The 13608-nt window shown below is 35.9% G+C and overlaps 1 long non-coding RNA gene across 1 annotated transcript in view; it reads left to right on the top strand.

The window, feature by feature from the left end:
• Positions 1-919: 919 nt before the first annotated feature.
• The window catches only part of LOC145670417 (uncharacterized), a 36625-nt gene continuing 23936 nt past the window's right edge, over positions 920-13608 (top strand). The window contains exon 1 of the long non-coding RNA XR_014128317.1: positions 920-990. This is a non-coding gene — a long non-coding RNA (uncharacterized LOC145670417). The remainder of the gene's footprint in view (positions 991-13608) is intronic.

Genomic DNA, 13608 nt, shown 5'->3' with positions numbered 1-13608 from the left:
AAAGATATAAGTTTTCCGTCCCACGTATACATCCTGTAGGTACAGGACAAGGAAGATTAAGGAAAGAACATGATTATGAAAAAAATTGGCGGAATAAGAATGTGGTAGGAAACGGAGAATCCAGAGATAATCCACACACACACGATGCGACAGACAGGTCTTCTGACCGTCTCTTTGATGCCAGCCTTAGAAAGCTTGACCGTTGGTTTCATTCCTCTGTGGGTTTGCGTTTGAGTTCGCAACGCACGTTTTTATTTTGCGATAATCGGTACAGCACTTACAATTACTTGTTCCAACTTTCTTGGTACGGACCGCAAAAGTTTGCGAAGACTGGTACGGAATGTGGCCCTATGCCAGCTGGCTTTGGTTTTCCAAAGATTAACTAATCAAAAGAAGTTAAAAGTGTTTATAAAGATGTTTAATGTACGAAATATCATTAACATCTTGTAGTAATCATGACAAAATTTACTAGTACTAAATTTTGTTGCTTATATTTTACTCTAAAAAAAAAAAAAAAAAGTCAACGCCTATGAGGACATGTGCGCATAAAAGAATGCTTATTACACCGTAAAGTATTTAGAAAAAAATATTTCGTCATTTAACCTGTAACGCGTGCCAAACTACTATCAAAAAATAAACACTAAACATTAACTAGGAAAAACTACTCACGTATCGGAAATGAAATTATGAGACCTCGGTAAGCAAACATTCACCAAATAAATTTTGTTCTCGTGAAAACTAGAACTATATAAATGTACAAATTTGGCAATCGAAATACCTAATAAATATTGTACAACAAATATATATAGGATTCAAAATTGCCTGATGAAAGAATTACGTAACTAAATGGTTTGGTAGTTGAGAAAAGAGATTTTTGGTCTGATCTGAATCACAGATGTCTCTTCAGTCGTAGTTAATATTCTGTGTCATCACTATCAACAGTGTGCTCCCGATTCTAAACATTATTCATTTGGTATGACGAAACGATGGGTAAGAATAGAATATATATATATATATTCTTGATTTTAAATGACAACATTAGAGAAGTTCGTAATATGCATATGCAAACAAAAAAATATATATCTAGAGTTGATATAATTTTCTTGCTTTTTCATTCAAGTGAATTAAGTTCTCAACAACTTGTTATCCTTTTACGCCATAAGCTTCGTATTCATTTATTCATACTTGATTATCTATGGATGTTCTGTATGCAGACTATACCCACGCAATATGCAAAACAATTTTAGCTGTCACTTTTATCTTCTTTGAGTTGGCTTATCGTTATATTATTGCGTGTATGTATGTATGTGCGTATTTATCGTTACTAACATTTATAATGCAATTATCTTCACAATTTACGTTGAAGGTCTTTCGAGTTGACAATCTCCAGACAGCTTAAAAAAAATACAATGTGTTTCGCAGAAACATAGACTTTAGTAACAATCTTGGTATTGCGTACGGAGCCGAAGATAAGCAGCACTTTTTAGCCAAATTTCAACTGTGCAAAGGTAGTGTGTACTTCAAACAAGTAATGCTATTTGATAGATAACCGTCAAATCTTTTGGCCAGGATGTAGATTTTGTCCAGGCCAAAGGTTAGGATTCGAGTTCGTGGATGGAGATTATCTATTTACCGGAAATGGTTGAAATCAAGCATATCCGGTTTTACCCATGTATTGCTATAGAGGAAAAATAAAAAAATAATATATTCCACTTTCTACTACAACCGGAAGAGGCTAGAAATCTACTACCACTTCCGGTTTCATTATTAATTAAGTAAATATGACGCCATACAAACCAAAACTTCTTCACGGTAATGTACACATGACAATACTGTTTGTTAAATTCTAAAATTTTGCATTCATGGGCTGACACCAAAAGTGAAAGCTCTTATGAGTGAATTACCTTGCTACGGCCTCGTTTATAGTCGAAATAAAATCTTGGTCATTCTTCTGCAAAAATCATTAACGAATGGATATAGTACCATGCCTTATCTATTCAGGGGACACAGGAATTTTCCGAGGACGGCATATTAAAAATGGAGATTGAATTATGGTAAGCGGAAACAAGAGATTGTCCACAAAAGAGAAATTTAAAGCAGATCTTTCCTCAAAACAATATTCTGCCATAGTACGACAGAATTTTCTCATAACAACGCTTTTGTGCTACACTGAGGAAGGGGGAAGGGGACGTAGATATGTGGCGTATGTAGAAACATAGGTTATATGCGTAAATCCTGTAGTTTTAGGACTTAGTGTACAGTAAGCGACATTCGTCAATAACTTCAGAATAGAAGGAAAATTTGAGTACATTTTTTCAGCAAATTAAAAAGTATGTAATTTTCTGTACGTTCTCGCCATACCACCATTGTGCGCTCCTGCCATACCATCATTATACGTTCCCGCAATACCACCGTTATTCCCAAAATATTTTTTCCAAACGGAAAGAACTTTTGTCGCTGACTGTACATCCCCATGTAAAATCCTGCAGCAAACATATAACTGAAAACGTATGTTTAACACGTAATTTCCGTATAAGTGTTCCGAATAAACGTTCTTTCCGTACATAAGAAAAAGCTGTAGAAGCTCAGGACCTCACACTCAGATGGACGTATATAACGTATAGCTGACGTATGTAATATATGGAAAACTGTGAAATGTGAGACATCCTACACCACATGATGTAACATTTAAGCGCGAAAACGGCAGTACGATCGTAGCAACATCTGAATTTGGATTTAAACGGCATCAGAAGTGTCACTGTTCATCTTAGAGACCACGAAAACTATGGATTCGGCACTAATATCGGTCATTTTCAATAAATTTATATATCTCCTTCTCCCCGTATTGCAAGGCATGGCATCAGAAGTGTCACTGTTCATCTCAATAATCTCGAAAACCATGGATTCGACATTGATAATAGTGGTCATTTTCTATATCTTCTTCCTCCTCCTTCCCAAGTTGCGGTGCTGAATTTGCATTTAAATTGGATCGGAAGTATCTAATAAAATGGCTGCCAGCAAATCTTCTCTGTAAGTTTATATTTTGCTCAACAGATGTCTCTAAAAGTGTGCTACAGAGACGCCGCTAACGTATGCTTCTTAAACTTTGTTGTACTTGTTATTCGCAGTACGAAAGTTCTTGTATTGCTCTAGGGAGTAAAAATCTTTTCTCCTCCGTTTTCTTTTCTTTATTTCTTTTGCTTTCTTTTCTATTGTGCAACATTGAAATGAGAAGACGTCAAGTAAAAAGTGTGAGATTTTTTTAATGGTTATTAAATTGTATATTATATTTATAATTACTTAGCACAAAATACTGTTCTAGTACTCATACTAAAACTAACGCCAGGGATAACAGTCAAGATGATGATGATGATGATGATGATGATGATGATGATGATTATTATTATTATTATTATTATTATTATTATTATTATTATTATTATTATTATTATTTGTGTGTGTGTGGTCTAGTCTATATTCAAACAATTGAAACAATTAACGGGGCAGACTACTAAAAATGATACAAAAGTTAACCATTTTTCTTTTACCTCTTTTTCATAAGTTAAAAATTTTTCTTTTGCCTTTTTTTCATAAGAGAAAAGAGATAATGAAATGTAACTTACTACAATAATAGATAATGTTATTCTACACCCAAAATTACGAATCAAAAGAATTTTCATTCTTAGTAACAGGGCCGTCGCATGGGCGTGGCGATCGGGCTGTTTGCCCCGGGCACCGCGACCAGGGGGGGGGCGCCGGGACGCCAAATTAACAAAATTCAAGGGATTCCGATTATGTTGGTAAATGATTTTTTTAAAAAAAATAATGTTAATTCAAATACTTTAATAATGATCAGGCAGGCCACGGCTAAGTAAAATTACCAGTAATGTAAAACGTCGTCTAGGATTATTCAACGGCACTCTCTCCAGCCCTCTAATGAGAAGAGATTTTATCTTCGAAAACTGGCCGAGATCTGCTACTACTCACTTCTTATCACTATGACAGTTTGGTACAAACTGAAGAAACTTCAGTAGAATTCAGTAACATTTCTTTATTCCTATTCTGTCCAAGAAATGCTCAAGTAATACCACAATAACTTCAATACTACAATTTTTTGCTTATTTTGAAACCATTTGATAATAACAGGTTAGCATCACAAATACAACTTTGAACATACTTTCCAATCAATAACAGAATAAATATCTTTGCAGTCCTTCAATTCTATACTAACCTTAATAAAATCTTAATAATTAAGATAATAATAGAAATCTTAATAAAAATTCAAATTTAAGCTATCCTATATTGGTTTAAACTGAAAACAGTCTTTAAAAAAGGCATTACAATGCAATTTTAAGGCTTAAGTTTTACAAAAAGTTTCAAGGGGTACTGCTGGACCTCTGGGGGGAAGGGCGCCTCGGAATTCTCGCCCCGGGCGCTTACAACCCATGCGACGGCCCTGATTACTATCCATACAAATTACAGTGTGGCCAGAATATGAATTACCCAAAAATCTAGGTTAAGGTAGCGACTAGAAAAATGAACTCAACGGTAATTGATGACATATCATATTGTCTTGGTTCCTTGTTAACTACATTTTAAATAATATTGTATTTATTTTGTAGTAAGCAGTACAAAATAAATAATTTTGTAATAAACAGTACGAACAGGTATTTTTTATTTCTGTTTATATTTCAGTTATCGTTGAAAGTCGGGCACATGCCATATACATTTTTTTGCTTACAATCACCCATGCTATTATCTCCAAAAGTATTGTCACTTCCTCCCGGAACACCCTGTATATTAGGCTTTGCCTCTCTTTCTTGATGAAAGAGGCACGGTGGCTCACTGGTAGAGTACTTACCTCTTGTGTGTGGGGTCCTTAGTTCGATACATAGTCAAGTAAGGTGGTGCAGTATATCGTGTTGGTAGATTTTCTCGGGATAGTCCCATTTCTCCCTAGATTCTCATTCCATCGATTATTCCATCATCATTTACTTACCTTATTCATGTGTCTCCCTTAGCCTAAAGGGCATAATCGAGGGACATTAGACTGGAAGATTTCATTCCATTTCTTCTTTCTTGAACGAGGAGTTCCCTCGTGGTTAAACGGTTAGCATATGTGCCTGGGGTTTGATTGACCCGGGTTTGGTTCCCGGCGGGAGCTCATGTGGTTTGAATCCCACTTCTACGTCTCATATAGTCTACTGAAACGGATGCTAAACTCAAATAAAATCTTTCTGAAACAAAGGTGATCATTTTAGAAAGTTGTTTATGAAAATTTAATGCAAATTGATACATTATTATCTTTTAATAAAAACAATGTCCAAAGTTAAGACATATAGCAATCCATAGATCTCATTGACCTGAATACAATGATGAAATGAGTGTATATACTCATGCGTAGTTTACGACAAAATCGCGAAAAATAACTTGTTTTGTGAAGTTAAAAATTGAAGTTGTACCATATGCACGCCATATTTTAACCCTTTGTTTCCCAAAGAATGAATTTATGAAGAGAAAGAAAACAACAAATTTTCAAAGTCAATTGGCTATACAGTTTCAGCGCGAATGAAAATCCTGGAAATAATTTAAACTCCTGTCCTGAGATGGCATGCAAAATTCATAGTAACAGATAGTTTCCTTCTAAATCCACTAGGCAGCACGGAGAAAAGAGTAAAACTGTGGTTTCACACTGAAACCACTGGGCCGGAAAGGGAGACCAAAACTTATCAGCTTCTGAACTTTAATTTTTATTTAACTAGAATATTCTCAAAAGATAAGACGTACTTCAGTTGATACATCACATCGAGCTGAAAATATCAGATACTTGAAGATGAATTCTCATGCGTAGTATATGAGAAAATTTGGATTTTTTAATAAAATGAAGAAGTACAAGGGCAAACTGGCAACCATAGGATCCACTCTTCTAGACTAAAATGAAGGCCCACTATACTAATAGGATGATAAAAATGTATTTGACATCGTATGGAAGTCAGTACACAATATACTTCAATAATAAATACGGTTTAAATGAGGGGCGGATCCAGGACTAGGGATGGGCACGAGCGAGTTTTCTTTTAAATTCGACTCGACTCGAAACAGACTTGTTTTAGTTCGACTCCAGAACTCGGCTCGAAAAATTTCCTGCAACTCGACTCGAATTCAGGTCGAGTTTAGAGTTGAGTTGAGCCAAAACGAGCCAAATCGAGCTAAATCCTGTGTGTAGTTTCAAGTACTATTTTCAAGTATCCTACATAGACAATAAATTATAAGTCAAGTAATTATAATTCAAGTATGCTTATATTATCAATGATACTACTACTACTAACATTTATTATTATTATTATTATTATTATAACAACAACAACATTGTGTATAATCATGAAAGTAGGGGTTTGTATCTGAATACTGGCAACTAGTCAACTGCAGATCGAGAAGTCTTCAGAACGAAAGGACGTCGTTCACGAGGTTCTGGACTTGAGTTACGAAGGAGCAAGTATTCGAGCTCGAGCCAAGAATTGTTAAAAGTTATAGGGCGCATCTATTGACTTGCATCTATTTACTTTATTTCATAGTTCTCCCATATTCACTTTCTAATGATCGACGGCAGTTTCCATCCAAATTCAAACAATTATACGCAATCATCTCAAGATTTTTCACTTCATGATGTAGAGGCAGGGGTTACTCTTGACCTCTGGAGCTCACTTTGGAAACAATTCGTCAGGAAAAAATAACACACACACACACACACACACACACACATATATATATATATATATATATATATATATATATATATATATATATATATATATATATATATATAATAACCGCATGTACATGACTAGCGATAGTTCGTGTTGGTCCCTTCGCGATTCTTCGCCGCGACGAAATGAAGGAGTGCGGATCAAAATGAAGTCCTCACTGATAAGCGGTGGTAACTTCAACACCCTGACTCTAGATATCTGTTTCGACTCGACGAAACCCTGGCGTGACTGGCACACTAACGGCAATCTTCCGACGTGTCGCTATATCGACGATCGACATTTACCGGCAAGTGGGCCATTAGGTGTTGGCGACGTTTACAGTATGGGGTATCTATCTATAGTTATAATTAACCGGACAATTCCCTCTCTCGTCAATCCATCATTTTAAAGTATTTCTATTTTATTTTAAGACATTACGGCCTTTCGCAGACTACGTGACTTCGTGTGTCGAAGACCCGCGACAGGCTGTGTCGTCGCGTCGCTGATATTCGACACACGTGTCGCAGGAATGTGACACTTTTTAAGCCAGAGCAAGTGGACAATGCACTTTATATAGTTTGTATACAATTGCCGTAATACTAAACAATCTGTTATATTCTTTATAAAGTGCAAGCACATCAATAAGGAGTACTGGAGTTGATGGTTCACCTTGACCCACGGACTAAATCCGGGACCTAGTCAGTGTACGCTGGTGCAAAAAACGTCACTTCCGCTTCCCGTTTAGCTAGCTGGTTAAAAACAAACTAGCTTTGAGCGGGTTATATATATATATATAAAGTTTACATGGCACTCGCCTCTGAAAATGATTTATTTCGCTTTTGGGATGTAACCATATTGACTACGGGATTATTAACAAATCAAATCAAATTAGATATATTGTACTAAGCCTTATATAATATATTAAAGAAAAACAATAACAAAGCCACGCTGTACAACAAGCGATATAATGATTAATTATTTATTGGGCGAACGAATATATCTCGATCTTTTTCAAAGACACTTTCTCTCCTTGCACATTCTGCCAGAAAGAAATTAAAATCCATATATTTTTACCAAAAGTCCCTTGCTCTGTCTTTGTTTGTTTGTGATATTTTAAGGCTGATTTCGCTGTTTAATATAGGCCTCATCCCGGCGAAATAAAAACATCGCTAATTTTACAGTAATTATGTGATATCTTCAAATAGATAAAAGATAATCGAAATGTGGAAGAAGAGCGCCCTAGACGATATCATTTTACATGGAATACCGTTATCACGACTCATATATCTGCTTTCGATTTGGAGCCATTTTGAAAATCGGCATTTATTTTCGCGTTTCTAAACAGCTGAAAACGGAAAGCCGCTAGGTGACTTGTGATAACGGTACCTCACGCAAAATAATATTGTCTAGGGCGCTCTTGTTCCACATTTCAATTATCTTTTATCTATTTGAAGATATCACATAGTTACTGTAAAATTAGTGGTATTTTAATTTCGCCGGGATGAGGCCTCTTAATACTCAGAACACTGTAATATCGTTTCGTTTCTTAGCAGAGGCGCAAATCTGTCTTCAACATTGGGGGGGACGGGTAAGACGTTCCCATATATATATATATATATATATATATATATATATATATATATATATATATATATATATATATATATATATATATATATATATATATATATATATATATATATATATATATATATATATATATATATATAAGCGATGTTCAAAATATTTATGAAGTTGAAAAACAATGCTGTGAATGATCAGGGGAGCAGAATTGTCTTCAGTGACGTATTTAGGAGGCTATCGGGCTCATTCTACCCTCGAAATAATTTGTTAGTTTTACGCATTCCACGTACAACAATAATCCTTCTTACCATTTCTAAGAATGTCATTGACTTTCCATTTTCTTATGCTTTTTGTTCAGAAATAATACTGTATTTGCCAAATTTCATTCCATGTAAGAACTGCGTCCTTAATTGTTCTTTCTGTCATCCTTTCTATTTTTCTGTTTCTTTTTCTTGACGTTACTACTTTCATTTCGCCTATCATACTTTATCGACCGTTGTCAGTTCACAAAAACTAAGAGGAGTTGATAAGCGAAACTAGTGTTCCACACCAACATGCGCGGATATCAACATGACAGGACTTTAGTTATTATAACAAAGGAACAATTATATCGTTTAGTTATTTTTAAAAGAAGGAAATGTTTGAATTAAAGAAAATCAAAACGGGGGAATAATTAGCCCGGGAAATTAGGACGGCCAAGAGGATGCTTTCTTTTTCTTGTATGAATAGAATAAAGGGTTAGATTCACTTCTAAATTTTTGTATCATATCATATAGGATTTATCGATCTGTAATTCTTGCCATTATAACTTCAATTTATGCATAAATTAAAATATATTTAATTCTCAAACTCAGGTGGGCAATTGCCCACTTCCTTCCTTGTGTTGGGCACAGCCCTCGAAAGAAAATCCTAAATACGCCATTGGTTGTCTTCAACATTGGAAGGTGGGCAGATTTGAGGCTTATTCTAGATAAGGGAGATGAAACTCATATTACGGTAGATGAATCTGATCAACTGTTGTAGAGTATATTATATATTAGGTGATGTAGATGAAGTAATAGTATATATCAGTATTACGAATCACTGCCGTGAAAACATTCTGAAATCTGAATACATGCATATTTATAATTGGTATGTTTCTAATTAGGCATCCACAAAGATCCACGTTAAAATTGTTTTATAGTAATATCTATATATATAAAAGAGAACGTACAAATCCTTTGTCCGCTCATCACGCTAATACGGCTGAACCAATTTCTTTTATTTTTGGGGGGTTATTAGGATTTGGACCCTAGATGGTTTTTATCATATCACTTTAATTTTCAATTACCAGTGTCTTGAGATAATTGACCATTCAGGTGTCCATTACGTACAAATCCTTTGTTAGTTCATCATAGGTATAAAAATAAACGTATTTATATGCAACCCGCATGACCGTGTCACTCGGCGGGTTAACATAAATGACAGGCGTTATAATGGTTTTTATCATATCACTTGAAAGCGAAAAAGTAAAAATTATCTAAGTAACAAAGTTTATTGCGTTCGGGGGTGACCGCAGCGAAGCGGGGCGGGTTAACATAAATGACAGGCGATATAATGTTAACATTTACTGCAATCTTCTATGGTTTTTATCATATCACTTGAAAGCGAAAAAGTAAAAATTATCTAAGTAACAAAGTTTATTGCGTTCCGGGGTGACCGCAGCGAAGCGGGGTGAACGCTGCTAGTAATAATATAAATGACGACTTCCCCAAAACTCTGAAGAAAGTATATCAATTATGTATGACGCAACAATACTCTTTGAGCAAAATGATTATAATCTCAATAACATTACAGGAATCGTTGCAGAAATCTGACGCATGTCATACTCTTTACTTAACAGATGTAACCTTAAGATTATAGAGAAAAATATTACAGCAATTTAATTCTTTTCTTTGCTTACGAAACATCCTCTCTCAAAAGAAAAATTGGGACACGCGAAAATACGTAGGAACAAACCATGGTTCGAACTAGCAGAGAAAAGAAAACAGGCAAAATTACGTTGGCTACAAAATCCGAATGAAATAACTACACAAAATTTCGTAGACATCAGGCGAGGAACTTCCAAAACTTTTAGAACAAAGAAACGCGATATTTTGAAAGCTAAAATTTAGGAACTTGAAGATAATAGTAAAAATAAAAACATCCGGGACATGTATAAAGGGATCAACGAATTTAAGAAAGGCTATCAACCTCGTTCTTATATATGAAAGAAAGCTGATGGAACAGTTCTCACTGATACAGATAGCATTAGCCGCCAAGCGATATTTCGGGGTATTTTGCACCCCACTATTTGTGCATCAGAATTATGCACATGGAGGCCAACGTGTTAAATAGATGGAAAGATTTCTTTGACGATTTGCTTAACACGCAGCCAAAAACTAATGTGCGTGGAGAAAGGAAGATACACACCGCAGAACCATATATTCCAGAACCCAATCGAATAGAAGTAAAAATCGCTATAAAGAAATTAAAGAAACACAAATCTCGGGTGTAAACGAAATTCCGGCTGAGTTAATTTTAGCTGGAGGCACAAAATTGTGGAACAAGATACACAAACTCATTCTCCTTATCTACAACAAGGAAGAATTGCCACAAGAGTGGGAAGAATCAATCATTGTTCCAATTCACAAGAAAGGCGGCAAAACTGACTGTAATAATTATCGAGGCATCTCTCTTCTGTTAACATCCTATAAAATCCTTTCAAACATTCTATTAGCAAGATTGACCCCATACACAGATGAAATTTTTGGAGATTATCAGTGTGGATTTAGACGAAATCGATCAACTATCGACCAAATATTTACCTTCGCCAAATACTCGAAAACAAGCGGGAATACAGTAGTCCGGTACATAACTATTTATTGATTTTAGAAAGGCTTATAACTCGGTTAGGAGAGAAACATTGTACAACGTTCTTACAGAATTTGGAATACCGAAAAAGCTAATTAGATCAATTAAGGCATGTTTAAATGAATCCCAAAGTAAAGTCCGGGTAGGAAAATTTTTGGCCACGAGCTTTCACGTTAAGAATGGCCTGAAACAAGAAGATGCGTTGTCGCCATTATTATTCAACTTCGTCCTGGAATACGCTATAAGGAAAATCATAGATAGCAACCAGGGCCTAGAGCTGAACGGTGTTCACCAGGTTATGCGTAAGCTGATTATCTAAATTTAGTAGAGGATGATAGGAGAAAAATAGAAAGAAATGCAGAGGTCTTATTAGACGCGCTTGCATGGACATGGGTTTAGAAGTAAATGCAGAGAAAACTAAATACATGGAAGTGCGTCGTGACCGTAATACGGCAAATTATGTATGTGTTAAAATATTAAATAATACTTTTGATAAAGTGGATACTTTCAAATATCTAGGATCAATATTGACAGACGAAAATCATATTCACGAAGAAATTAAATGTCGACTAAAAACAGGGAATCCGTGTTATTATTCAGTTCAAAACCTCTTGTCGCGAATTCTGTCGAGGGATTTGAAGCTTAAAATGTATAAAACGACAATCATACCTGATGTTCTGTATGGTTTCGAAACATGGTCGCTTACTGAGTGCAGAGCATAGACTGAAAGTATTTGAGAACAAGATCCCGAGAGAAATATTCGGACCAAGAGGAACGGGAATGGGGAATGGCGGAAACTTCATAACGACGAACTACATAATTTATACGGCTTACCAAACATTGTTAAGGTCATCAAGTCTAGGAAGCTTAGGTGGGCAGGACATGTAGCCAGGATGGAAGAAAGTAGGAACGCTTTCAAAGTGTTAGCGGTAAGACCAATCGGAAAACGACTATTAAGAACACCTAGGCGCAGATGGGAAGACAATATTAAGATGGATGTCGCAGAGATTGGAATACAAAGTAGAAACTGGACGCAGTTAGCTAAGAATAGAAGTCAGTGGAGAGATTTTGTGAACGCGGCAGTGAACCTCCGGGTTCCATAGGCTATAGAGTTAGTTAGCTTACGAAGCATGAGTAGATGCCTAGGCTGATACTGCAAATAGATTAAATGCGAATTTACTGAAAAGATGGGTTCTAGTGACATTGGATAGTCTATATACACTTCGTGTGCTAGGGCCTAGGGGAGAGGAGGAGATAAGATTTCATATCAGGTTACGTCACGCACAGTCGCACGCCTTCATTTTCATAAAAAATGGAAAAGTCAAGAGAAACAAATTTCATCTCACTTTCCTTTGTGGCAGTCGGACACAACTTATCACAGTTATCTGCAAAAAGCACTTTTCAAATCGGATTATTGGGAGAGCCTCCAGTTCCAATGTTGGGGGGGACATGTCTCCCCATTTCCCCGGAATTTGTGCCCGTACCTACAGCTGAGACAACTTTCCAGCATGAGGAGAGGGGCATATCCTTCTCTGGCATTTATTGCAATTTGTACCCAAATAGCAGAAGTGGAATTAATACATATTGATGAGACTACTAAACTCACTACAGCACGAAGTTCAGTTTGAAATACTACAGAATACGATTCTTTTTTTAAAAAATGGAAAAGCCAAGAGAAATCAATTTCATCTTACATTCCTTTGGGGCAGTCGGACACAAATCATGACACTTATCCGAAAAAGCACTTTTTAAATCAGATTATTGGGGGGGACAGTCCCCCCAGGTCCAAGATTGGGGGGGACATGTCCCCCTCGTCCCCCCGGGATTTGCGCCAGTGTTTCTTAGTAAACTGATAACTGAATCACACGTTTAAAGACATAGTATAATCTTCGAACATGCCTGTGCCAGCATGGAGTGTGATACTACCTGCCTCCACTCTTTCCGAGCCACACTAGTGCAAGTTCGATGACAATTGTACCCTTGTGGTAAGATATATGTACAAAAATTTGAAACTCTTGATACAATTGACATTTGCAGGTAATGAATGATTTTAAAATTGATATATCGGCGTTACTCATAGACCCCTGTATGTAAGACAACCGCATTTAAGTAAGTACAAGCTAATCTAGAAGTACCTTAATGCATATGATTGTTGGTAAGAGTATAATAGTACAGGCAATATAGTAAAGTTTAAACCGGACTTGTTAGTTTGTATCATTTCGATTGACATAAACTATAATTGTTCCATCCTATGGATCTACATTAAGTGCGCATGAAGAATACAGGATCATATTTTTGAAAATTTACGTCTAAAAACTGCTAATCTACGAAAATAGTTCTGTGCAACAAAATTATTTATGCAGAGGGAGAAAAAAAAAGCGTAAAA

The sequence above is a fragment of the Thermobia domestica genome, chromosome 14, assembly GCF_964235325.1.
Source record: "Thermobia domestica chromosome 14, izTheDome1.hap1.1, whole genome shotgun sequence".
Taxonomy (NCBI): Eukaryota; Metazoa; Arthropoda; class Insecta; order Zygentoma; family Lepismatidae; genus Thermobia; species Thermobia domestica.
This window is presented reverse-complemented; position numbering and strand designations above follow the sequence as displayed.